At 38.0% G+C, this 27,600-nt stretch overlaps 1 pseudogene across 1 annotated transcript; it reads right to left on the bottom strand.

Annotated features, from left to right (window-relative positions):
• Positions 1–574: 574 nt before the first annotated feature.
• On the bottom strand, positions 575–17,532 carry LOC309651591 (DNA methyltransferase 1-associated protein 1 pseudogene; annotated as a pseudogene). The gene is made up of 3 exons: positions 17,469–17,532; positions 15,149–15,273; positions 575–9,040 (listed from the first exon to the last, which is right to left on the bottom strand). The product of its transcript is annotated as a DNA methyltransferase 1-associated protein 1 pseudogene (transcript).
• Between the last annotated feature and the right edge of the window lie 10,068 nt (positions 17,533–27,600).

Raw genomic sequence — 27,600 nt, 5'->3', positions numbered from 1 at the left:
ATTTTATCTGACTTATTTCGCTGCAAAATATGCAATACGTCAGAAAATAACCTCTATAGTTCTTGCAATAAACATGCAAACCCATCTGCATCTGCATTCATCCCCTCCTGCCTCTCTGCTTTTTAAGAGAAGAGCTTACCCTCTTCCCATCCAAAACCTTCATCTTGTGCTTATGAGCTTATTTTCTCCAACTCCACATACACATATTCAGCTCCTAGAGACTTCACTTTTCAACCAGGCATTCCCTCTTCACTCTGTTGGCTTCTTCTCATCAGCATTTAAATCGACTCAGTTAACAAGCCTGAACCTAGAAAAGAAAGCTCGTCTGAGAGAGAAACTGCTGTGTAGGCCAAAACAGAGTAGCAGAGATATCCATGTTGGCTGGATTTTGAAAATCCAGAAACAGTGTTGCAGCAACAGGCCTTATTAAAATGAATGTGGTATGAGTTCCCTAATTCTGCTCTAGAGCTACGAATAAATTTTCTTAAAGAAATGACTTGTCTATATTTTATGGCTTTGATCCAGGTTAAATGCAGCCTCAGCTTTTTTGAGAAAATGGAAGAATGAAAAGTGAGACAACTTACTTGAACTTTAATATTAACTCTTCTTTAGAGAGTCAGGTCCCGTATCTTACTTTAATTCCCATTACCAAAGTGACATCTCCCCGGAAGCCAAATGGTTTCTAGTTCTGCATTTCTCTCTCTTCTGTGTCCTCATTTCTGAAGAGACAAGGAGGGCCAGCTGAGTACACTGCCCAGGTGCACGTTGGAGAGCTAACCTCCCCAAATGCCCTGGTGTTTCTCAAGAGCCCTGGGAAGCAGCCAGACCACACTATGCCTTTGTCAGGCATGCTGGTAGACAGAGGCTTTTAGGAGAACAGTCTTTGAAAAAGTCCCGGCAAGGTGATGATGGAGGTTTGGCCACAAGTTTCTGAGGATTTTGAAATCCCAGCACCACGGAGTTGCTTGGGGCCAGCACAGTCACCTCTTCTGCTCCATGGCTTACAATTCCCAACCGGTCCTTTTCCTTCTGCCTTTACACTAAATTTCTCAGTTATGAAAATCTATCAAATGCATTTTCTTATTAAATTAGTGATAGATAGATAGATAGATAAATCAATCTACTCAGATCTTCCTCCAATCAAAAACAAAATGTATCCTGCCCTCCCCATCTCTCTCTAAAGGATTATTTCTACATGCACTGATTGTTAATTCCTCACTGCTCATGCTTCCCTACTCTGCTTCTGCTTCTAGGTTTCTCCGGGATATAAAGAAACCAGCTTGCACCAATTCATGAGAGCTAATTGCATGCACCTTTTCCCAGCTTCAAGGGGATGTTAACACTGGTAGCTCAAAAATAAGTAACAGCAGGAATGCTTACCCATGGAAATTGGCAAAGGCTACAAATCCATGAATCAGCTTTGTTACTTTGTTTTTTTATTTATCTGCACACTGCTGTTTGTCTTCTTCTACAATCCCCCAAATGCCATTTCTCAGCATTTCTCAGATGCTACTGTAAACACACTTTTTATTCTTCTTTTCATTCTCAGAAATTCAAACATCACCAACATATTGAGAATTCTCACATATGCCACCAGCCCAACACTCGCTCCATAAATCTACCCAAATTCTCCATGTTCCTCTCCATTTAAATTTTCTCATGTACATGTCAAACTTAATATTTCCGAAATTGAGCTCATGTTGTTTCTTCCAAAAGATGGGTGCCTTCTGCCATTTTTCAGTAAGTGACTCAGTTGCTCAAACAAGAAAATTGGGTATTATCCTCGACTCTTCGACCTTCCTTCATTGCAAGTGTATTCTACCACCTAAGTATTTCTCAAATTCACAAACTTCTTTTCTTTTTTTGTTCTATAGCCATAAGCTATAGTTTAAGTTACTTCAACAGCCTTCTAACTTGTTTCTTTGCATCCAGAATTGTTCCAGCTCAATCCACTATCTTCACTACAACAAGAATATTTTTTAAAAACAAATTTAAAAATCATGTTACTCTCCTACTTAAAACCCTAAGTGTTTCTGATAAAGTCCGAAACCTTTTCATAGTTCATTAAATATTTTCTAATCTGGTTCCTGATGACCTGCCCAGGTTCACCTCTCTCTTTTCTAGTTTATTGTATGCTACAACCATTTCAAATGCTTTCAGTTTCCCCAATTTTGGCATGCTTTTGCTTTTCCACCTCCCAAAGTCCTCTACTTCCTCCTGTGTCATTAGTTGTTGCCTCTAATTTTTAATTCAGTAACTATTTTTCTTTCTACATCTTTAATTTTGCATCCTGTACAGTCATCCCTCGGTATCAGAGGACTGGTTCCAGGATCCCCCTCAGATACCAAAATCCCTGGACATTCAAGACCCTTATATAAAATGGCATAGTATTTGCATGTTTTATAACTTTACATTCAAAGAATTACATTACCATACAGTATGCCTCCCTTATAAATGGAGAAACTGTGTATCAGCCTATCATCAAAGGTAAGTGTTTTTAATGTAGCAATGTTTTTAATACTATATTATGAATATGATTGTAATACTATGTGCCATAAAAATTGTATAAAGATTCATTCATTACTTTATAGGTGGCTACCATGAAGCAATCTTACAGACTGCACTAGGCTACCACCATAAAGCAATCGTACTGCGGCTTCTTTAATTATCAATGTATAAATCATTATACCTGTAAATAAATATGAATTTCTCTTTCACATTATCTTTTCATTTTTGATGCCCAGTGTTAGTAATACGTATAACATCCACAGTGTTTTGTATCATATAAGACAACGCTGACGCCGGTACTGACACACAAAGGATTCATTTTGTAACCAGACGAAATAAACTTAGGTTATCGATAAATACAGTATAGGACTGTAAATGTATCTTCTCTTATGATTGTCTTAATAACATTCTCTTTTCTCTGGCTTACTTTATTGTAAAGATATAGTATGTAATACATATCACATACAAAATATGTGTTAATCAAATGTTTACGTTATCGGTAAGGCTTCCGGTCAACAGCAGGCTATTGATAGTTACTTTCTGGGCAGTCAAAAGCGATATACAGATGTCCCACTGTAAGGGGGAGGGGGAGAAGTGTTGGTGCCACTAACCCCCCCACTGTTCAAGGGTCAACTGTAACGTAAAGACGTGAATATCATTATAAGAAAAAAGTTCTTTCTATTGCACTGTACTATTATCTGAGCCAATAGTCACTAGTATATTATAAGGTAAAGATTTGACATGTATTTTCTTTATGCATAATATAAAAATATCAAAGTGCCTAGCACAAAGCCACGTACATCATAGATCCCTATCAAAGTTTGCTTAATCTGAATACATGCCAAATATATAAAGTTATAGATTTGTAGAAAAATGTGAGCATTCCTCTTAAGGATAAGAAAATGATTCCCCTCTCCTCTGTTTATAACCTATACTCTTAAAAAAAAAAGACTTTGCAAGTATTTGCATGTGTGAGGCTTTGTGTATCCCACACCGACCTGAGCAGACATGTGGTATAATGGGACAACTGCCAGAAAAAGTTCTTCTGCCCCCAAAATGTTGTGTCCTCTGGTTTGGTGACCAATGTCAGTAATCTTCCACTTTAGTTAATTTAGAATTTGAATGCCAGAATTAAAAATGCTTTTACTTTCAAAAGTGGTTTCACAAGAAACCACTGATTAACCACTGCTGCCTTTATTGGTTTCTTACTTAAATACTAAGCTACCTAGGAAGGCATTCAAGGCTAAGGACAATGAGGAGTTTTAGAATGAAAAGTTTGGGAAAGAAATAGAGTGGAGAGAGAACTGGGCAACTGGGCTGCCAAATGAGGCCACGGAGACTTCAAGGGCAGAAAGCATTTCAGAAAGGGAAGTAGAGGGGAGCTCCTCTATGTCACAGTTCTGCCCAGGGCTATCCCAGCCAGGGACCATTATATTTGCTTTAGTTACTCTTTTAACAGAGTCTAAAAAGCATAAAGGACCTGGCCTGGTCAGGCCTCTTCTGGGCAGCTTTTTGTCTAATAGCACACAGTAGGCACAGCCATAGAGAGCATGAACAATCTCTAAAGGGGACAGTGTACTCGGGGCTGCTCCGTCTCTGCTTGTTCAGACTGGCCAGAGAAGTAATGAAATGTCCTCTGAAAATCTTTTCAAGTGGATAGTATTGTGGGATTTTTACCCAGCTTTACTGAACTATAACTGACATATACATTCTGTGTTTACTGCCCATTTCAGACTTTTTTCTAAAGAGTAAAGACATAAACTGAAAGTTTAAACATTTCTTTCCTTTAAAAAGAAATAAACCAAATTTATTCCTTTTTTTAAAAAATGGATAAATTTTAATCTGCTTACTATGGCTCAAAAAAGAAGCACTTCCCTATAATTCAAATATTTAAATGGTACATTTTTTTTTCTAACCAGACTCAACAACTTAATATGAGTGGATTCTAGCGATTTTCAAATATCAGAATCCAGAAGTTCATACATAGTCTTCTGGACCTTCTTTTGCAATGCTTTTTATATTGATTAGAAACTCCTAAATTTAGCAGTTATATAAAGCCGTATTTTATGTAACTAGAAATTTGTATTCAAATGCTATAGTAACTTTAATGTGTATGAAGCTCTCAAGGTGCTTTTATTTTTTCTCCTAGAAGGAAGAATTTCCATAATTACTCTCAAATGTCATTAAAATATGTTTTTAAAATTTATTTCAAGTTTTCTCAGTCCCCAAAAAAACTACTTTCAAAACGGTTACCTTGAAATATATATATATACACACACACACACACAAATGCACACATACATACTGTGGAAACAGTTGTTTGATACTGAAATGAAGGACTATTGCTGAACTGTTTACACTCTCGATGCACGCTCCTTTTCAAATTACCTAAGGCAGACATGGTATTTCAAACACATAGAGTCTAAAGGTAATCTGAGTGAGGAGACTAAGTCACTGTACTTAAGAAAAGTGAATAGATGTACATCACTGCAAAATATTCAGCTTCATTCAAATGACTCTGTATTTCACATTCCCTTATCAATGATAAACGCTGTCTCTAAAGGAATGTTGTCTGTATATTTTTTCTAATGATAGAAACCGTCCAAATTAGAACAAGAGTCTGGATCTAGTTATGCTATGAGAGTCTGTGTCATTTTCAGACCGTGACTATGATCGGGAGACAGGACAGGAGTATTAGTGTTGATATCTCTTGGGCAAGTGTTTATTTCTTGAGGAGATTTTTTTTGCTTTTACGTCTTGAATGGTACAAATTTTAGAATAAACCATCTAAATAATGGCATCACTTACACCCCACTGCCTATGATTTGTTTAAATAGTCACAAGGCTGAAAATTCTGTAGAGTGTATCAAAGCCATATGTTTCGAGATTCAAGAAATGATAGAATAATAATGCAAATCAAAAGCTAGGAAGAAAACATAAATTATTTTTGGAAGTATTATGTTAATGTTGTCAACTCATTAGACAACCTGTAAAATGGAAATACTAAATTTTGGTAAATTTATTATTTGCAGAATGTTTCTTATAGACATGAGATTTCTTTACAATCTTTAACCCCATGAAGTGAGAAGAGCTTGAGGTCTTTATTTTTTTTTACTTAATCTTGCAGTTTCTAGTTTGTGATTTCTCCTCCTCAAGTTATAAAACATTAATGATCATTACAAGCACTATTTCACAAACTACAAATTAAAGTTCTATAGCACTTAAAAAGCTTAAGAGGCTATATTTCTGATTACATAGCAGCTATCTCAAACAGTTATTACATGAGAGGTTTCTAAGTAAAATCACAATGAAAGCAAGGTAAAAATTAACTGCATGATTCTAGTGTGGCCTGATAACATCTGCTATCATGCAGTGACAGCCATGGAAAACAGTCTTTATGTCTCCAAGGAAAAGCAGACTTTAAGGTCTCCCAACATTGGATTAGATGCCCTTGTTTCTAAAATAATCTTTCAGAATCAATGAGTTATTAAAAGGGGGCACATACCACCCCCCAACCCCCAGAAATTAGTAACATTGTTTTTGGCAAAGTTCTACCAAATAAAAAAAAAAAAACCTTTATTTTGCATTCTGCCTCCCTTCATGCAATTTGCAATCCAACTGGAAACATACAAACAATATCTGAAATACCAAGCTATAGCGGGGTTGCAATTTAGAGTTATGAAACTGGGTTGTTCTTTTCTCCTCATATCTTCCTATTTTCTTTCTGACAATGCAAAAGGGAAATTGAGTCTTTATTTCTTAAGGTGAGGTCTATGGCAGGACAGAAAAACAAAGATGGCTTCCAAATACTTCCATTTCTAGCTATTTACTCCAAAATCCTAAGACTTTGGGGAACTCAAAGAATGTTGGTTTCCACCAAAGGGAGCAGATTCAAGGAAAAGATTTTTCCATAGTATAAAATAATTGTCCTGGCCTTCTTCTTTTTTTTGTTTTTTTGTTTTTTTAATGGGGGAAGGGAAGGTGAGGTAGAGATAAAAACAAAAGAAAAGAAGGAAAATTAGAACGATAGATCACAATCATAGACAGCAAGAATGTCCAGAGGAAATGGTTAACAGGTACACACCAAGAAAGACAACCAAGAGAGACCGTTGCTCTTGTTCAAGGACCAAGTTGCCCCACAGGACTACAGAGAGTAGAGCTCACAAACTAACTACCCAAACTTCACACGATCAAGTTTGGCTCATGGAACAACCATTACTATTTCTGGTATCATCTACAGAAGATTTCAATTTATCATCAGCTAACACCTTGCCCAATAGCCACCCAGAAGGAGAGCTGCCCGTGTTGCAAAACTGCATATGCCCCACCTGAATTTCTTCCTAACATGTCTCCTCTCAAACCTTAAGGGTTCTTCACCTGAAACTAATACAACATTGTAATTCAACTATACTCCAATAAAATTTTTTTAAAAAGCTTAAGGATTCTTTTAAGCCCAAGAAAAAACAGGTGGTAAGCTATCTAGTAGGCAGGTAAGGCTGGAAAAACTGAATTGAACCAGCTTGCAACTGTGTTTAGACTCTCCAAGGGTACAGTCATTACATATCATACGAGGGAATTTGCACTTCTGGGGGAACTTGGCCACCAACTAGGAGGTAGAAAGTCACAGTTAAAAATCACTGCTGAACATGTATATCTTCGTGGAGCTTAAATATTGTGTTAGGAATTTTAAGGAAAATACTAAGAAATTTAATGGTAACTTGAAGCATAATTTTTACATATGAAAACAGAATAGACTCTTTTATGGAATAGAATATAAACTAAAATACTAAATATTATGTCCATTACCTTCAAACGCAAAAGATTCCCTCCAACTCTACCCTAGGGTTTTAGCTCCCTCCGCTCTGAGAATAAGACACTTCAGTAGGAAATGTAATAAACACCACTACACAATAACATGTGCAATTCATCGTGAATCTTTCCGGTACTCTAAATTTTTAGGGAATAAAAAACTTTTTAAAAATAAGTTTGCATAGATGAACTATTATAAGCTAATTACTGAAAAAACAAATATTTACATAAACATAGAATATTTACATAAATATGAAGCAGCACTGCATACTTTGATGTGCAAAGTTACTTCCCTTACAGTCTTCATTTAGGTAAAAAGGTTTTGGGGTTGGTTTTTTCCCCAACTCACCAGCTCTACGCAGCAGCATCCCACACCACGCATGGCCTCGCATGGCTTCTCCGCCTCCTTCACAGAAGAGGAGCTGGAGACGATTCCCGTCGCTTCCTCGTGGGCGCGAAGGGTGTGCCCGACACACGACGATGGTCGATGACGGTGTCCTCGCTGGGGTCAGGGTCGAGGCCGGGTTCGGCACCGCGGGCGGGAGGACGCTAGCGTGGCGGCCTCCCAGCACCCAGCCCCGACCAGAGCCTCCTGCAGGGACCGCAGCACCTGCAGCTCATCCTCGCAGTTGGCGCAGACTTGCCTGGGCTCGTTCAGCCGCACTAGTTCGTTCTCAGCTCGTAGAGCATGCGCACCAGCTCCTCCGCGGGTGTCAGGCTCAGCTCCACACCCAGCACCTGTTCCAGGGCCTTGATATTCTGGCCCGCACCTTGGCAGCTTCATCTGCTGGCTCCGCGGGGAGAAGCCTGCAGGCTTTAAGTCTGGAAACTTGACGCCTGCCGTCTCAGGAACAGCTGGCTTCTCGGCCTCCTTTTCCTGGGGCAGCTGCTTCTCGGGGTCCTTTTTCCGCAGCGGGGTCTGCGGCAGTGAGCAGCTTCAGCGAGTCCTGGCTACGCTCCTCGCGCCCCTTCTGCCGGGACTAGATCTGGCGCAGCTTACGTAGCGGGTACTTCTCCGCCGCCACCTGCTCTGAGGCTTTGTGACCGGCAACGCTTCAGCTGTTCCTTCCGCCGTTGCAGGTGCCCAGCATCAAACCCTGGTATCTTAAGGTCTGTGTTTGGCATGACGTGCATGTTGGCCAGCTTGGCACAGATATGGTATTACCGCTCCTTCAAGTCCTGCACAGACCTCTTCTTAAACTGCTGGTGGTCATCCCGATCGTGGCTAATGACAAAACGGAGGTCAAAGCGGCGGCTGAGGTCAAAGAAGTGGTCGTTTCTGCCTTTGTTCAGGAGTTGTCGTAAAGATAGAGCTAGTACCCCTGCCCTGAATACACTGGCACCTGCACAGTCTTATGGACCCCCCGGGCGAAGGGGTAGTCCTTGCCCTCCTCAGCTGCCTGTCGCCAGTGGAAGAACGTGGCTCCGTCCTGGCAGACTAGGTTGGTGAATGGCATCCACTTACAGGACCACGCCTTCTTGGGGCCCAACTTGGCCTTAACTGTGCGGTGGCCTTGACCAGGGTCACTGGGTGACAGTGGAGATGCATCCTTCTTGCCAGAGTAGAGCGGTGCTTAGACTTCCTGGTGCATGTCCGTGGGCTTCCTGAAGGTCAGTGTCTCTGAGGACTTCCTGGACTTTTTCTTGTGCGGGTTGGTATTGTCCTTCTTGCTGATGGTCCCGGAAGCTGCATGACCCTCTTATCCCCGAGTTCTAGAATGTCCTACCCATCTGTGCCCACAGACATTGCGCCTGAGAGATGGGGGAGTGGCCCGAGGTCAAGGGTCAGTGCCTGGATTTCCGCACTGTGGCCCGGTGGCTCCATTATCCCCGCAAAACCACAGACCTTTTTTCTTTGCCGGGGGTGGGAGAGGTGGCTGGTATGCAATAACTTTACTGAAAGAAAAGTGTAATGAAATTTGTCGAAAGCTTAAAGAAGAGAACTTAGACACCTCCCCTCAAGCGCAGGACCAAGTGCAAAGAGTGGATTCTTTCAGGATGTTGTCAGGCAGGGTGGGTCCATCTTCCTGCTGTTTCCCTGCAAAAATCTGCATCTATATCAGCCAGTGTCAGCTGGCGGGCAGCAACCAAACCAGTAATTTGCACTGGGAAATTTGAATATGAAGAATTATTAATTCATAAGAGGGAATTTACCAATAAGAATGGTAAAGAGAATCTAAAGAATACAGAAAAAGCAGATGTAAGTGGCAGTCACTACCTCTAGGACTAAAAGAGAGTATTCAAGGAAGAGAAACTTGGAAGAAAGCCACCCAGACTGATGTTCAGAACCAGTTGGAGAAGGTGCAACTGTCTCCCACTGGAGGGCAGAGTATTTCACCGAGGTGTTGCACACCACGCCTGGCCAGCAGAAACTAACTGCACAAAGGAATTCCAGCAACACTACTAGGAAGCCACCAGCTGAAGAGGATGGGGAGCAGGGCACTGAAACTTGCTGGACGTGGCTACCTCTGAGGTGAGAACAAATCTCATGAGAAAGCTGCATCTGGAGTTCTGGCAAAACGTGCTAAGAAGCCACTCCACAGGGGACACACTATTGAGTGACCCACATGAGAATGGCAGCTCAGCTGCATATCACTATAGCAAAAGGGGAAAACCACTGGTTTCTGGAAGAGGGGGTCTTCTCCCCTGTGGGAGAGCCTTCTATTATAATGTTTAACATTATGCCAAGTGTTAAAGGAGAACTGATTACAAGGTCCAGCTCCAATATTACAAAGCAGGACAAAGGAGGATGGTTTAGGGGCTGAGGTTATATGTTGAGAACAGACACACTGTACTTCCAAATAACTTCAACTATAATCCTTCAGCCATAAAGGAAGACCAGCATTCGTTTCAAAACTCTGCATGTCCATCTATCATCTATACATAAATATTTTGGGGTCTGAGTCTGTGTCGTGGTGACGGGGGTGGATTAGTATCAAGGAACGCTTGCTTCTGGCCACCTCATTTCTTAGATGAAGCTGCATATCAATAAATAACAGTAGGTAATATTAAATGTTAAAAATCAAGGTAAAAGAATGATCGCAAACTCTTTTCATGTGATACTAGAACACTGTTTAACAAAGCCACTTGAGTCATCTGAATCTCTAATGGAAACATTCTATATCCTATTAATATTAGGCTAGATATTGAAAAAACAAACTGATGAGATGCAAATGATTACTGTCTCATGGAAATGATTTCTGTATGGTAAAGAAGATAAACCCAAATTTTATGGTTTTATTATCCTGTATAGGTCATTATACCAGTTCGGTATCTAACTAAGCAAATTTATATATATATATAGGATTGTTTCATTTATTCACATTTAAGTTTTTATTGATAGAGTTACATTACATCTGCCACATACCTTCTGTTTTCTGTCTTACATCTTTTTTGTTCCTCTATTCCTCCTTTACATTATTTTTGCACTAAGTGAATATTTTTAATGTAACATTCTAATTTCTTTAATATTTTTTCACTTTTGAAAAAAGGATTTTCTTAGTTGTTGCTCTGGGGATTTTTATATATATCTTAATTTAGAATCTACTCTAGATTTACACTGGATTAATTCCATTGAGATATAGAAGCATTAATTCTGAAGAGCTTGATTTTTTGTGGTATTATTGTTATTCAGTTGCATCTGTATATCATACAAATACAACAATAAATTGTTATAATTATTACTTTATATAATTTCATTTATTTTAAAGGAGCTGAGGAAAGAAAGGAGAGCAGATATATATTTATAACATGTATATATGTATTTATATCTTCTTATGCACCATTTCTGGTTCTCTTCACTTGTGCCTGTGGATTTGAGTTACCATCTGGTATCATTTCCTTAGCCCAATACAACTTTGCTCCCACTCACCTCCTTCGTGCTGGTGTTGGCAAATAACATTTCTATATGTTATGGGCCAAACAATACAATTATATACAATTATATTGTTTTATACAATTTATTTTGTAATCAGTTAAGAGAAGAGGAAATAAGGGCTTTATCAATTTCATAGTTCTCCAAACTTCAAGAATGAAATCGTTTTTGTATAAACCTTGAACTTTGAGTCAGGAGTTGGGACTTCATACCTAGATCTTAATCAAGCAGGACTAACTTGAGAGATGAGGATTCAAAAGAAAATGTGCAAGTGTCTCCTCCAAATGCCCTCAAAGCATGAAGGAAATTACAATTTGAATGTGTTACGGAGTCGTGCTCAGTTAATATTTACCAGTCTTTTAAAAAAAGGCCTATATGCTGAAGGTCTAATGACTGAAATATACTTAAAAGCCTAAATTGATGACTTAACAATGTTGAAAAAGAAGCATTAGGCCTTGATTCCACAGGGCAGCATAAAAAGATTTTAGACCTATTTCCCTGGTTGATTTAACAGCAAATGTATCTGACGGTGAAATAAATGACCTGTCAATGTATCATCCAGCCATGCATTTCTGTGATTTCAATAGTTACAAACATTATTACTCCATCTCCTCAGTTTTATTCTTTTTTTTTTTTTTTTTTTACTGACATGTAAAAATCAGATATTATGTGTGACAGAATAAAGCTTTTGTGGAAGGTAAAAAGAGGTTTTATCTGAAATAAGCACCACTTCTCATTTTACAACCATGATATCAAAAGAGACTTATACTCTGACCTTGCATTTGAAAGAATGTTGTATGTAGCGCGATAAAAAATCATGGAAGGATTTAGCAGACTTGTAGGTTCAGGCACTAGAGTCCAAGGGTAAAGATGGAAAGAAATATTAAAAAAAAAAAAAAAAAAAAAAACCTGCTAAAGTAGAATGACTCCTTCCCTCTGGCAAAATCACTGCCTCCCAGAAATAAAATGTAACATCCCAATTCTTTCAAGTGAGACCCTCTGATTTTCTCTCACCATAGCCCTGGGGCCATACCCAAAGCCATCCTACTCTTATTAAGGTAGCAAGGTTACAATGAACCTACACAAGGAGCTGAAATATAAATGGGAATGCCTCTAAATTAGAAAAGAGTGGTGAGGAAGACTACAAAAGAAAACCTAAAAGCCAAAGAAGTAAATGTGGTATAATCTAGAAAGACAAGAGAAACATAAATTTAACATATCAGAAAAAACAAAATGAGTTTCCTTCATTTTTGACATGTTCTAACCAAAAGCTGGAAGGAATCTGAGAGCTCATCTAATCCGACTTCTTAGTCTTCCAGATAAAAAAATTGTAGCCTAGAAAGGTACTTCCCCAGATACATTCTTTGAGATTCTTCTGAACTTACAGTTTTAGGAAGAGTAATAACTTAAAAAAAAAATTAAAGGGTAAACACAAAAATTTTAAAGCATACTTAAAGCTAAATTTAAATACGTATTACTCTGTAGATATATCCCAAATACTAAAAGAAAAAATGAAGTGCCATTTTTTAGATGTTTATGGTGACTATAAACACAGATTTCTATAGATTAGAAAAGATATTACTTTGGGAAATGATTAATTGATAAATGTAAAAGTATTGCATTTTATCAATATTTTTGATATGGCATGCATTGGTAGTACAAGAAAATATCCACTAAAGAAGCTGGATTCATTTTAAATAACTTTTTAAAAAATTGACAATGATAAATACAATATTTATTTCTGACAGCTAAAATTGAAGAGGCCGATGAAGAATTTGAAAAGTTAACAAGCACCATAAAATCATACCTACTAAGATGGATAAATCTATGGAGATTATTAAATAAAGGAAAAGAAAGCAGTCTTCAATTTTATAAAGGGTTTGTAAAAAATTAACAGACAGAAACCTCAATTAAAGAGAGTTGGGAGACCAGAAGGGAGAGCCTCAGACCCTGTGATGACAGCAGAGCCCAACAGGAAGGAGAAAGACTCTTCTTTCCTGGCAAGGGCTCAGCCAAAGAAGAGCCACGCACTCTGTTTAATGTAGCTCCCTGCCCCGCCCCCACCCCCACCCACAAGGCCAACTTCCTTTTCCTCTCTTGAAAAGCATTCTCCTCCCTATGCCTTGTGGCAATTTGCAGGGTTGCAGAACTCAAATTGTAATTCTCTGCTGATCCCAAATGAACCCATCTTTGCTGGAGAAATATCTAGCAGTCTATTTGTTTCGGGTTAACAGGTTTCTACACAGAGGATGAATTAGTATCTCTTTACTATCAAAGAAAACACAACAGAATAGTTATTCACAAGAGAATAGAAAATACAGAGAATCTATAAGAAGCATTTATTAAAGAACTTACTTTTTCCACCTCTATCATCAGTATATTATGGCAACAATTAAAATAGTTTTGCAAGACTATGTGTTTTTTAAAAATTTATTTATTTATTTATTCATGGCTGTGTTGGGTCTGTTTCTGTGCGAGGGCTTTCTCCAGCCGCGGCAAGTGGGGGCCGCTCTTCATCGCGGTGCGCGGGCCTCTCACCATCGCGGCCTCTCCCATTGCGGAGCACAGGCCCCAGACGCGCAGGCCCAGCAACCGTGGCCCACGGGCCCAGCCGCCCCGCGGCATGCGGGATCCTCCCAGACCAGGGCTCGAACCCATGTCCCTCGCACCGACAGGCAGATTCCTAACCACTGCCTCACCAGGGAAGCCCTGCAAAACCATGTTTTAAGTATCATGCATGTTTTGCGTTTTATGGAAAGAAAATAGTTTAAAAAGACAAAAACAAGAAACGCATGCAGGTACACATGTGTAGCCAGGAATATTACATTATTTTATGCCCTCAAAAAACCCTACAGTCAGTCTAAACTATTATTTCCCCCTAGATAATATACAAAAGTAACCTCAATAGTAGGAATCAGATTGTGGTTACTTTTCCCAGAACAGCTACTTACATGCAATAATTAAAATGAGGAATTCTTTAAGCGCTGAAAGGCAGATGTCAAAAATGTCACTTACTACATACACCTCAGGATGAATTTTCCTACCCACTCAGTTCTCTCGAAGGAATAAAGTTTTCCTGAAAATCGACTGGAATCTATTTTCATTTTAAAAATTTAGCCTGGTACACCATACTCTACATAGATAATGACTAGAATGTATTAGAGGCTCAATAAATATTAAATGAAGTCCAGGGCTAGGAAGAATTATTCTTTTTTTCTGTTTTGAAGGGATAGAAGGCCCCAGTTAGCTGCAAAGAAGGCTTGAAATGTGTTATAGTTGCAGATTAACTCCTGCTAAAAATGGAGTTCAGTTAGAAAATAAGGGTGCAATGAACATTAGGCAGGCATCTAATACGCTCTGACGCATCCTGTAATAACAGTGGGATAATCCACCCACTTCCTCACCAGCACCACCATGCAAACTGGATCACTTTCATATTATTATTACTATTCATCCCAAAATAAGTCTAGTTCACTTTCTTCTCTTCTGAAATTCTATGATTTTTTTTTCAGTTGCTGCACCACAATCCACATCACTATGGCAAATAGTATTTGCATTTCATGCATTTTTACCTGAGATCAAAAGCCGACATAAGGTCTTCAATTTGAACGATACTGGGTTCTGAGCAATTAAATTAAAATACTATGTAATTTCGGAAGTTGTCTCAAGTGGACCTGAGGAAAACAGACGAGGGCCATAAGAAATTAGAGCGAGTCGTGTGATTCATTTGTTTATAAATTCCTTTGGTTAATTTAATTCTGCTTTTGCAACCACAATAGCAACAAAAAGTCCTCTGTTGCACATATGTACATGGTATCATATACAAATCTAAATTTTCATAGAAAGACAACAAAAGTGAAATCATATCAGCCTAGTTTCTAGTTTTAATGGTTATTTGGATAATAGGCTAGACTCTGTGAGTCTTATTTTCAGAATCTCCAACAGGTATAATAATACCTGGGTGATCGTAGGCTGGTCCATGCTAGTATGCCCACACATGTTGTTTTCAGCCAGCGTCACTTCTAACTGGTCAGCACTCATGTCATTTACATCATTAAATATTTTTAATAATCCTATGGTACCTATAATATAGGATATTTTTAAACATTAAGCAGAGTGTCTACAAAGTTTCAATAATTAATTCCCTCCTTTGAGTCACTTTTGATAAACAACTCTATAAAATTTGTTTCTTGAACTTTTCTTCTCTTGTACAATATTCTGACATCCCACCAGTATTTGTTTACCAGGTTTTTGTTTTGTTTTCTTTCTGTATAATAGTAGCTAATGTTGGCAAAAATTGAATTTTTTGAAGTATATAGAATGTTATGGGTTTTGGAATTTGTGAACACAGATTTAGAAGACCAACATTTACAAATAGAATATTTTACATCTGAAAATATGTATTATATAATACATATCAAGTTATTAATGCACTTTCAAATGCAAATTGTATATTCTTTTTCCTTAAGATATGAATATTAGAAGGAGTCATATTTCTGAGTATGTGAAATCAATAATTATCCTCTCACAGACATGTTAAAAATTAAGTCAATGCCTCATTAAAGCAACATTCTAAGTGGTAACTTATACTTACCACTCTGAAAAGAAATTGCATTTAATATATTCTTTACTTGATAAATATTAAGTAAAATAGATTATTTTTCTACTGCACTTATTACATTAAGTGCGTATAACTCATAGATTAGAATTGTAACAAACATATTTCTAATCCAATTGATTTAGATGTACTATCCTATTACACTTCATAATTCTCTTATTTTTAGTTTTTGAAAGGTTTTATACAGTGCATCTTAAATGACTGTACAAAAGATTTAATTCAGACATATTGCAAAATAGTGGTAAAGAGAATATTATAAAGTATGTTGGCTTTTTAAAAAGTGCTTTCCAAGGCTAGCAATCAACTGTAACAAGCAGAAAATTTTAATTCATATTTAGAGTTTGGCTGCCACCTACAGGGCTATTTTTAGTCTTGTTGTCGTCCATTCCCAAATGACCAACATGACTAAATCTCTAAAAATTTGATAAAATTTGGAGGAAAAAAAGAGACTTGTAAATAAAGTTGTTTCTTCCACTGACAAACTGTTCCAAAGAAAATTTAAATGATCACTCTTGAAGCTCTATATGCACAATGATTTAGTGTCTTGTTGAGATTTGGACTAATCATTCTCTTTTTCATGATAAAATGCTTAAAAGCTCATTTTAGGACCGCGATATAACACCACATATAAAATGATCCTAATTTAATGCAATGTATTCTTGTAAACAGTGAAAATCTTAATTTTAATAACATTGCTAAATGTTTTAACCAAGGAGATTGAGAGGCAGTGGATGAAACAAATACAGCTGTACAAGATAAGCAGCAAATAATTTGAAGGGGGATGATGAGAAAATATTTCCTTGGGAATGTAAAAATGTTACCATGACCTGGAGCCTAATATAAAATTATAATAAATCAAGTCTATTATGCATACTGCATTTGTCTAGGTACAAACTGAGGTTCTGTGCAAACCACCGAAACATCAAACATCCTCCCAAGCCTGGCTAACGTGAGTGACTTCCATTTCTTTATCAACTACAGCTCTATGCTCTGGCTTACTTTCGTTGTTCCTTCTTCTAGATAAGGTTTATTAAGACACCCTGTTCCCTGACAGCATCCAACCCAGAGCTAAGCTTTCCTTCTTTAAACTGTCCCCCAAATCACCTAACACAAACCCAAATTCTATTATACATCTTTCTAACATCCTCTGATTGAGACGCCCTCACAGTTCCCCATGGTTTGTGTTTCCCTTGCTACCACTGAGTAATAAAGCCCAAGCTGATTCCCGACCATAGAGGTATTTTTTTCAGTAAATCACATAATCTGGTTTTTAAAAGTTAAAATGATTTTTTCTTTATTCAGTAATCCCCTTCTATCTTTTTTTTTCAGTGTTTTTATTCATGCTCATTTCTAATGATTACACTATAATTGTTCATTGGATTAATTTTTCACTATAGTAGATTTTTTGCAAAAATAATAGAAATGATTAATCTGCCTGAATACAAACTCCTGTGCAATGTGATTTTTCAGGTCCTCACACCAAGAGTTAGGGTTTATTAAATGTCCACTGGCCTTGTGACTTGCTTTGACCAGTAGAATGTTTCAGACGTGCTGGTGCCAGTCACGAGCTTAGCCCTCAAGAGACATACACTTTTGTGTTCTCTCTCATGAACCCTCCACTGCCATGTGATCAGCTCTGGCTCAGTGATGAATCAAAACCAGGAGAAGCAGAAACAAGCTCGGCAGCCAGCACCCAGCCAAACTGGCAGCTTTCTGCAGACATGTGAACGAGCTCAACAGAGGCCAGAAGTACCCAGACCCGATGACCTCAACCTCAAATTCCAACCCCAGACCTGTGAAATAAAGGGTGGTTTTTAACCCAGTAAATTTTTTGGTGATATATATATATCACCAAATATGTGTGTGTGTGTATATATATATATGAAGTGATACATATATCACATATGCATAAGAATATGAAGCGATATATATATATCACATATGCATAAGAAGTGATTTTATATAGTCTCCAGCAATCAGTTTCTATTTGCCAAATTTATCATTTCACTTTTATCGAATTCACAATTTATATATCTGCTTACTTAGTAGTGTATTGCTCATTAGTTCAAACAGAGGCAACAACAAATAGTGAAGAAATAGTACAATGCATGTTCCTTGTTCATTAGATTGTCTTGTATTAAATAGTCAAAACGAAAAGCTAAAATTAACATACTTCTAAAGAAAAGGATTAACTATTTGGAAATTATCTGAGTAGCGCCGGAAAGAGACATTTCATGTATGTAGCCACTTGCAGTAGTTTATTCATTTGATTGCTTAGAATAACCTATTACTGATGTTTCCTTTAGATGAACTATTGTGGTTTTCTTCAATATCTTTTTTTTTGTTATTTGATTTTGACTTGCAAATGGAAATGGATGGGTTATAAATAGTAATAAACAAAATGGTGCATTAGTAACATGGTGGCACTACTTTTAACCTCAAAGTCTTAGTTAACCTGGAATTATCAAGCTTCATTTCAAAAAATTTCTATACCTATGAAACATAACATTATGATGCTGAGAGCAACTCCTACTGGCTTTTACAACCCACCCTGAAACCCAGACACAGTGCAAAGTGTGATGCAGAAACAGTAATTATTCCCTGCTCTAATGCTAAGCAGGTGTAGATAATGCAAGATGGGAAATTATAAAGCCTAGTGAATCTAAATGCTTAAATTTACCTGAAAAAATAAAGAATTAGTGAGTTAAAAGCCAATGATTCACTGAAATCTGTTCCTTCAGTATCAAATGAACAAAAATGATGTAGTTGTTTCAGGAACACAGGTTTGTCTATTTGAGGGAATCAATCAAATATTCCACTCTACTTAGACTTCCTCTCTCTCCTCAAACATCCAACACCTTGTCTGCTATCCTCACCCTCAGATGATGGCCTTACTACCTATTGAAACCAGAAGAGAACTCCCATTTCCATGAGGTCTCACTATGGCATCTTATCTCCCTCTGAATCTGTGCCCAGTACTTTGCCTTCTCTTCTATTACTATGGATGAACTCCTATCCAAAGTCATGTCCTCCAATTTCCCCTATATTTCTATATTCCTTCTGCAAATTTCCTCTATATCTTCCTCATTATCGAGAGCTCATTCTTCTAATATTCTTATATAAATGTAGACAATTGGCTCCCACCTCTTCTGTAACAACAATTATCCTCTCTCTGCTAGATCGTACCTATAATCTTGTTTTATTCTCTCCCATCTTCATTTTAAATAGTATCTCCTTTGAACCCATGGACTGCTCCTGCTATACCCCCGTCATTTTTTTCTTCTTTTATAGAAAAATCTCTTCAAAATTATTGCCTAGAACCAATTTTTCCCCTTTCATATTTATAGAATTCACTCCAATAAAACTTCTGTTGATCCCATCCCACCAAAACATTTAACAAGATCTCCAGTGACCGTTATGTAACCAAATCTCGTGTATTAATCTCAGTCCTCATTTCATGTGACTATAGCAAGATCTGACCCAGTTGAATAAACCCAGTTGAAAAAAAAAAACAAAAAACACTTTTTTTCCCCACTTGGCTTATGGGGCATTGCTCCTGGTTCTTTCCATATCTCAGTCGTCACTTTCTCTGTCTCCTTTGCTGTTTCCACATCAACTCATCAACCACTAAATATTTAAATGTCCCAGGTCTTAGTTCTGGGATAATTTTTTAATGTATATCACTTCCTATGTGGTCCTATTTAGTTTCATGGCCTTAAATGCTAGCAGTATACTAACATCTCCCATATTGTTTTTTCTTTAATATTTATTTATTTGGCTGCACCAAGTCTTAGTTGCAGTGTGTGGGATCTTTAGTTGCAGCATGCAGGGTCTTTAGTTGTGTCATGAAAACTCTTAGTTGCGGCATGTGGGATCTAGTTCCCTGACCAGGGATCGAACCTGGACCCCCTGTATTGGGAGCACGCAGTCTTAGCCACTGGACCACTAGGGAAGTCCCTCCCATATTGTTTTTTACAATGTGGAACTCTCACCTTTGAATGATGGTAGAATATTTGATTAATATATTGTACAACACACACACACACACACATTCTAATTAGACAATTTTTTTTAAAGCATGATGTTTTGTGACTTAAAATATCGTTATGAGCTCTGACTTCTCACATGATGGAGTAAGCAGTTGACAAATCCTTTCCCCAAGAAAGCAACTATGAAGTTAAATGAAAGTGTCCAAAACAGACATTTCAGCATTCAAGAAACAAACTTTCCCAAATAGAATCATCTATTCTTAAAAAATATTGAGCTTCACATAAGAATGACTGGTCTGTGGAGTTCTTACCTATGGTTCCCAAGCCTCTCACCCCCAAATTGTGTCAGGGCAGTGGTTTTAATCAGAACAGGACAGGTTATGGAAACCAACAGCTTTGCTACCTTGGCAGAGAGCCCTAACTTAATTTAGAATGTTACCTGTTAAAATAGCAATCTCAGAAACAAGTGAACAAGAAGGCCCAATGGCTCTGCCAGCCTAAGGTAGCAACTAGTTTGGGACAAGCAACTAACCAGTGGACGAGCATGTTAACAGAGAAACTTCCCTGAGGTGGGACAGCCATGTAGGGTTTTCTCTGAAAACATCTGGTGGAGCAGAGAGAATTCTAGCTGTTCCTCAGTCCTTTTTTCATCGCCATCTCCTCTATAAAGCAAAAGTTTTAAAGTCTGACCAATTAAATCATAAATGGGTACTAAATGCTAACTCATAAAATACAAGTGCTGTATTTTAAGGCAGGGGAGATAATATAAAGATGGATGTGTAGTGTCAATGTCTGAGAACGTTGAGAGGAAACCCTGGGACTTCTGTAATCAGTATATCCATATGCAAGGAGATAAAACTTACACATCCAATCATGCAAAAAGTAATTCCAGATGAACCGTAGCTCTCAGTAAGAAAAGCAAAACAATAAAACTTCCAGAAGGTAATATAGGAACATATCTTTATCGTCTTGCTATAGGGAGAGATTTTTTTAAACCATATATAGAAAGCATTAACCTTAAAGGAAGAGATCAATAATACAAATCCCTTTAGAATGTAGAATGTCTGTTCATCAAAATATATCATACAGAGTACAATATGTAACACATCTAGCCAAGAAAAGCCTCATATCCAGAATGTTTAAAAAAAAACCTGGGCTTCCCTGGTGGCGCAGTGGTTGAGAATCTGCCTGCCAATGCAGGGGACGCAGGTTCGAGCCCTGGTCTGGGAAGATCCCACATGCCGCGGAGCAACTCGGCCCGTGAGCCACAATTACTGAGCCTGCGCGTCTGGAGCCTGTGCTTGGCAACGAGAGGCCGCGATAGTGAGAGGCCCGCGCACCGCGATGAAGAGTGGCCCCCGCACTGCGATGAAGAGTGGCCCCTGCTTGCCACAACTAGAGAAAGCCCTCGCATAGAAACGAAGACCCAACACAGCCATACATACATACATACATACATACATAAAAAGAATGTAAGCAGACAAGAATAGCATTAAAAAAATAAAAATTAAAATTAAAACAAAACAAAACAAAACAAAAAAAAAACCTTATAAATCAATAAGAAAACGTACAGCCAACACAGTGGAAAAATGGGCAAGAATTACAAAGAAGAGACTAACAATTGAAAATATGCTCAAACTCCATTAGTCATCAGTAAAAGTCCAATTAAAACTTCAGTGAGGCTTTACTACTTATGCAGCAGAGTGGCTAAAACTGGAGAGAATGGCACCACCAATCACTACTAACATGGGGCAAGAGGAACTCAGTACTATTCATTAGGAGAGTACATGGTACGAGTATTTGGAAACAGCATTTTATTCACTATTGATATGAACAGACATGTAACACAAAGATCCCACAGTCTACTCCTCGGTATATTGCCAACAGAAGTATACACATCTAGGACTTCCATGGTGGCACAGTGGTTAAGAATCCGCCTGCCAATGCAGGGGTCACGGGTTTGATCCCTGGTCCAGGAAGATCCCACATGCTGTGGAGCAATTAAACCTGTGTGCCACAACTACAGAGCCTGTGCTCTAGGGCCCGTGAGCCACAACTACTGAGCCTGTGTGCCACAACTACTGAGCCTGTGTGCCACAACTACTGAGCCTGTGTGCCACAACTACTGAAGGCCCCGCGCCTAGAGCCTGAGCTCCGCAACAAGAGAAGCAACCACAATGAGAAGTCCGTGCACCACAACGAAGAGTAGCTCCCGCTCGCCGCAACTAGAGAAAGCCCGCGCACAGCAACAAAGACTCAACGCAGCCAAAAATAAATAAATTAAAAAATAAAATTTTTTAAAAAGTTACACATCTACATCTTTCTCTCTCTATCTAGCTATCCATCTATCGATCATCTATTATAGGTAGATGTTATATAGATTAATGTATATAAATAATGATTCTAATTAAATATATTTCCAAGGTAGGGAAAACTAAACTATTATATTCGCAGTTAAGCTAGTGGCCACATTCAGGTTTAATATTCGGGAGGGGATATAGAGGTGCTTCTGAACTGCTGTCAACATTTTATTTTGACTTGGGCAGTGGTCACATGGTGCTCACTTTGCAAGAATTTACTGAGCTGTACATTTATATTTCATGTATACATTGATATTCTTCACAGTTTGTTTAAAACTTAATAACTATGTTTTAAAAATAAATATGGATCTTCGTATTTCCAAATGAAGTGGAACTTTTGTTACCTGAACAGGCAGAGATCTCAGGCTTACAAAATATAGATGCTCCTTCAGTGCCTGATGTGGAATATAGAATCCCACGCCAACTCACAAAACAGAGTTCTATCAACTGAATTTCATTGGTTAAAAACTAAGGATAAGTGTGTCTTATCAACGAAACAGAGAAAAATAATTCCATGCTAATTGGAGGTTGTCTAAGCCCTTACCCTTCTTTCTTCTTCATAGAAATTTGTTTAGTTCTGTGAAGCCTGTTAATTTAACAAACAAAAACAAAAAACAAAGGACCTTGAAAGAGTTCAAAGTCAAAGTGGCATTGTTTTGGGAAATTTTTATTTGGAAAATTATTTTTCCCTTGCATTGTTTGATGGAAATCCTGCTCTGCAAAAAAAAAAAAAAAAAAAAAAAAAAAAAATTAGGTCTTAGGCAAAGGCAAATTTCCTTGAGAAATACAAATTAATATTTTTAGGGGCTAAATTATTTTCACATCAGAGCATGATACTGATAAGCAGTATATAGTCAGCCTGAAAGGTTTTATTTAGCAGATGAATCCAAGTTCTCCAAAGTACCATGCCTCTGAAGCTACTTGTAAGGTGAATTGACAGCTGTTAGACTTCCAGAAGAGCAATTGGATGCTTTGGGACCTATACTCATCTCTGAAGTAAAACCAGAGACAGAATTCTGTTCTGAGCAAAGAAAATCAATCTCTTTATCTTTTATAACCTGTGAGTAATGGTAAAATGTAGAGTGAAAGAAATGATGAAAACCTTTCTAGGTTATTAAACTGCTTATATTGCCCTTGAAACATGGTGCCCAAAGTCAGGTACTGCTGTTGGACAGAAAGTAAAAATCTGGGCTTTGAATTCAGGGCTTAATAGAACATTAGCAAATAACTTGGTAAGTGAAGAGCCTGCCCGTCCATGAGTGTGTGCCAAGGTGGTTATTAGAAGAAATCAGACCCTGTCTGTAGGAAGCATTCAAACCAAAATGAAACCAAATTGACTACCTGGACCGGCCCAGCACTGCAAAGGAGGAGAATTCGTTGTACTTTCTAGTACAGACCCCAACTAAAGCAGTAAATCAAAGAAGAGATTCCATGACTTTTTTTTTTTTTGCCCATAAAATGTAGTTTGCTCTGGTACAGAACTGCATAAAACATGAAGAGAAATCTATTTCAGTTAAAGAAAACCCTGAGGCAGAGGAAGGGAACCCTTGTTCTGGCCGGTAGTTGCCATTCTGAGTTATTATCATGCCAGCCATTCAGCATGTGAACCCCGTCTCTAATTTAGACGTTGCCTCTCCTACCAGCTGCCTTTCTGGAATGAAAGGGTACGTAATTGGGAATAGAAACCCCTCTTGAGACCCCTCCCAAATAATCAGGAAAAGGAATCTCCTCAGTATCTCAGCCCATCACCGTCTTGCATCTTCCTGTCTGAAGGCAAAATAGTTTCACTTTGCTTTAGAAATGCTAGGAAGAGGAAACCCTGCAAAATGTCAAGTCCTTCTCTGGATACAGCAAATTGCATTAGAGTTTTCCCCATGAATTACTCCCAGATAATTGCCTTAAATCTCTTCTATGGAAATACAAGCCTGGCCTCTGTGTACAACCCCCTGAACGTTGACTGTCATTCTTACAATAGGGGAGCTTTATTTAATACACTGCAATATGTACCTCTCAAATTATATGACGATGCTGTTCAAGATTTTAAATCTATCTTTTTTTTTTTAAACCTCAGAAATTAGATGTATCATTACCAAATTATATAGTTGATATTTCTTTAGACTTACCCACAGGTCTTCCATTTTCAGAGCTGACTCACTTCTTGCTTCTCAGATTTTCCTCAGGGATCATTCATTTTTGTTCTTCCTAAATCACATTCATTAAAAATTCCTTTAGTATAGTCTACTGGAAATAAACTCTCTCAGTTTTTATTTGTCTGAAGCTACCTTTATTTCACCCTCATCCTTGAAACATTTTTCCCAAGTCTACAATTCTAGGTTGACAGCTATTTTCTCTCACTCTTTTAAATCTATTATTCCACAGTCGTCTGGCTTCCTTTGTTGCAACTGAGAAGAAAGGCATCAGTTTAACTACCATTTATTTATGTGTAACCCATTTTTCATTCTGACAGTCTTTTATTTTTCTTTGATTCTTTTTCTGTACTATCTGTTATACATAAATTTAATGTATCTTAATTTATATTATTTGGTATATATTTTGCTTTCCCTATATCAAGATTATTATCTTTAATCCATGCTGGATATTTATTAATTTTCATTGATTTGTATTTTTATATTTAATATTTATATTTTTATATTTATTTATTATATATATTTTTCATTGTGTTTATCCTCTCATTTACTTGCAGAATTCAGATTATAGCCATATTAGACTGTCCCACTCTGTCTTCCAGTTCTCTTTACACCAATAAGACAACAAGAAATAGCAACACATCCAAATTAGAAAAATTCAAAGAGAAAGAGGTTGTATATAAAATGTCTATATAAAAGCTGAGGAATCTAAAGTACAACACAAATGAACATATCTACGAAACAGAAACAGACTCAGACATAGAGAACAGACTCGTGGCTGCCAAGAGAGAGGTGGGGGAGGGATGGAGTGGGAGTTTGGGATCAGCAGATGCAAACTAGTATATACAGGATGGATAAACAACAAGGTCCTACTGTAGAGCACAGGCAACTATATTCAACATCCTGTGATAAACCAGAATGGAAAAGACTATGAAAAAGAATATATATATGTATAACTGAGTCACTTTGCTGTACAGCAGAAATTAATACAACCTTGTAAATCAACTATACTTCAATAAAATTAAAAAATGAATAAATAAATAAAAGCTGAAGAGATGAAGGGGAACCATGACACATGCAGCGACCAAATCCAGCAGCAGTGACTCTGTTAACATCCCAGATCCTAAGGAACAAGGAGGTGGAGGGGTTACCAGGACTCAGAAAGACAGACCTGTGAGTGGCAGGCCACTTTGTGATAAGCAATGACATTCTGTGCAAGGATAAAGCTAGACTAAGGCAACTTGCAGGGAGACAGAAGATTGACTATCCTTACACCATTCATCTTCCTCCCTCTAATCCTCTGCCAGGGCTCCAACCAAAAGCAGAGGGCATGGCATGTTGTCCATACAAGTCAGCCTGTTGGACAGTCACAGTGTTGGACCATGCTGACAAAGACTCACAGACTATCAGAGTCATGTCATTGCTCATTAATCCCAGCAACAAGAACACTGCAGCTCTCTCGATTTCGCTTAGTGTCTGTGGCATAGCTTTTTTAATGGCTCCACCTTCTCTGCGGAGGTGACTTTCCAAATGTGATCAGGAGACCACCTCATTCGAAATCACCTGAAACCTTTATAAAAATGCAGATTTAGGACCCTAAAAGCTAATAAGGATCATTATGCTTAGGAATAGATCCAGAAATCTTCATATTAATTTAGTCTCTCTATGATCAAGAAAAGTCACTGACTTATAAAATAAGAATTTTGTGCAAGCACCTTCATTCTCTTTCCTACTAGGTCCCTTGGAAAGGAGTTGAAATATTGTTAGGTGGAAATAATCATGACTTTCTATAGAAAGTAGGAAGTTCTCAGAGTCCTGTGACTTCTTTGTTTAAAATGATTAAACATCTCAGTAAGAGAGGTTCCCAATGCATTCTTTTATTTTTTTCTATAAAGCATATGGATATTATTCACACCCTACAATTTAAAAGATACAAATATATCACTTATTTTAAATGGTACCTATCAGTACATTTTAAAAATGTGAAAATCAGTGTAATGTAGATCTGTGGAGAAGATTTCATGAAGCAAGTAGGACTTAAAGAAAGAATATCAAGGAGAGGGATCAGACATGTGCAGTAGAAGCAATACTAATGCAGCATCTGAAGAAGCGTGAGGGATCCCTGCGAAGGAGTAAAGAGTCCCTGTTAGTTTAAATAGAAGATAAGTCAGATTGTAACCGGCTGCTCGCCGCTCAGAAGCCAATATAGTAAGTCCCCTACATATGAACCTTAAAGTTGCGAACTTTCAAAGATGCGAACGTGCATTCACACGTCCAATCATGTAAGTTAGTTCACATGTCTGGTGTACATTGTCACATGCGTGCATCCTCTACAAGTGGTTGTGCTTTTGTGTACTTTACTGTACAGAGTACAGTAAAGAATAAAGTAGCACAGTATCTTTATTTCAAGCTAGATCTGCAAGAGGACGACTTCATTGAACTCCTTGCTGTGCAACACAAGGAGCTTACTAATGAAGACCTGATGGAATTGGAGGCCCAGAGAAAGGACAAAGAGCGATAAGAGGAAGAAGTAACTGAAGAACTGAAGAGATTCATGATGCAGGAAATGGCAAGGGGATTTTCTTTATTTCAGGAGGCACTGTTAGTTTTTAAGGCACATGACCCAAACGCAGAATGGTACACAAAGGTTGCAGCAGCCGTTCAGAATGTAATCCAGTGCTACCGTGTCGTCTATGACGAGAATAAGAAGAGCTACTACCCAGACATCACTGGATTATTTTTTCAAGAGGGTACATAGAATTGAATCCAGCAAGGAACCAGAACCTGTGCCATCAACATCAGGCGTGAGGGAAATGGCAGCTTGCCCTCCATCTCCTATTGCTGACAATCCTTCAGCTCTACCATCTCCCACCTCCTCTCCCTCCTCCAGTCAGTAATGCTTCTTGCCTGTTCACTCGATGCCAGCCTCTCTATGCCAGCTGTTGTACTGTACTACTGTACTTTTCAAGGTACTGTACTGTAAGATTTAAAATGTTTTCTTTATTTTTGTGTTTATTTGTTTTTATGTGTTATTTGTGTGAAAAGTATTATAAATGTATTACAGTACAGTACTATATAGCCGATTGTGTTAGTTGGGTACCTAGGCTAACTTTTTTTTTTTTTAACATCTTTATTCGAGTATAATTGCTTTACAATGGTGTGTCAGTTTCTGCTTTATAACAAAGTGAATAAGTTATACATATACATATATCCCTATATCTCTTCCCTCTTGCATCTCCCTCCCTCCCCCTCCCACCCTCCCTATCCCACCCCTCTAGGTGGTCACAAAGCACGG

This window comes from Balaenoptera physalus (genome assembly GCF_965194825.1).
Source record: "Balaenoptera physalus genome assembly, chromosome: 21".
In the NCBI taxonomy this organism is placed as follows: Eukaryota; Metazoa; Chordata; class Mammalia; order Artiodactyla; family Balaenopteridae; genus Balaenoptera; species Balaenoptera physalus.
The sequence above is the reverse complement of the archived record's forward strand: the minus strand, read 5'-3'. Positions and strand labels throughout refer to the sequence as shown.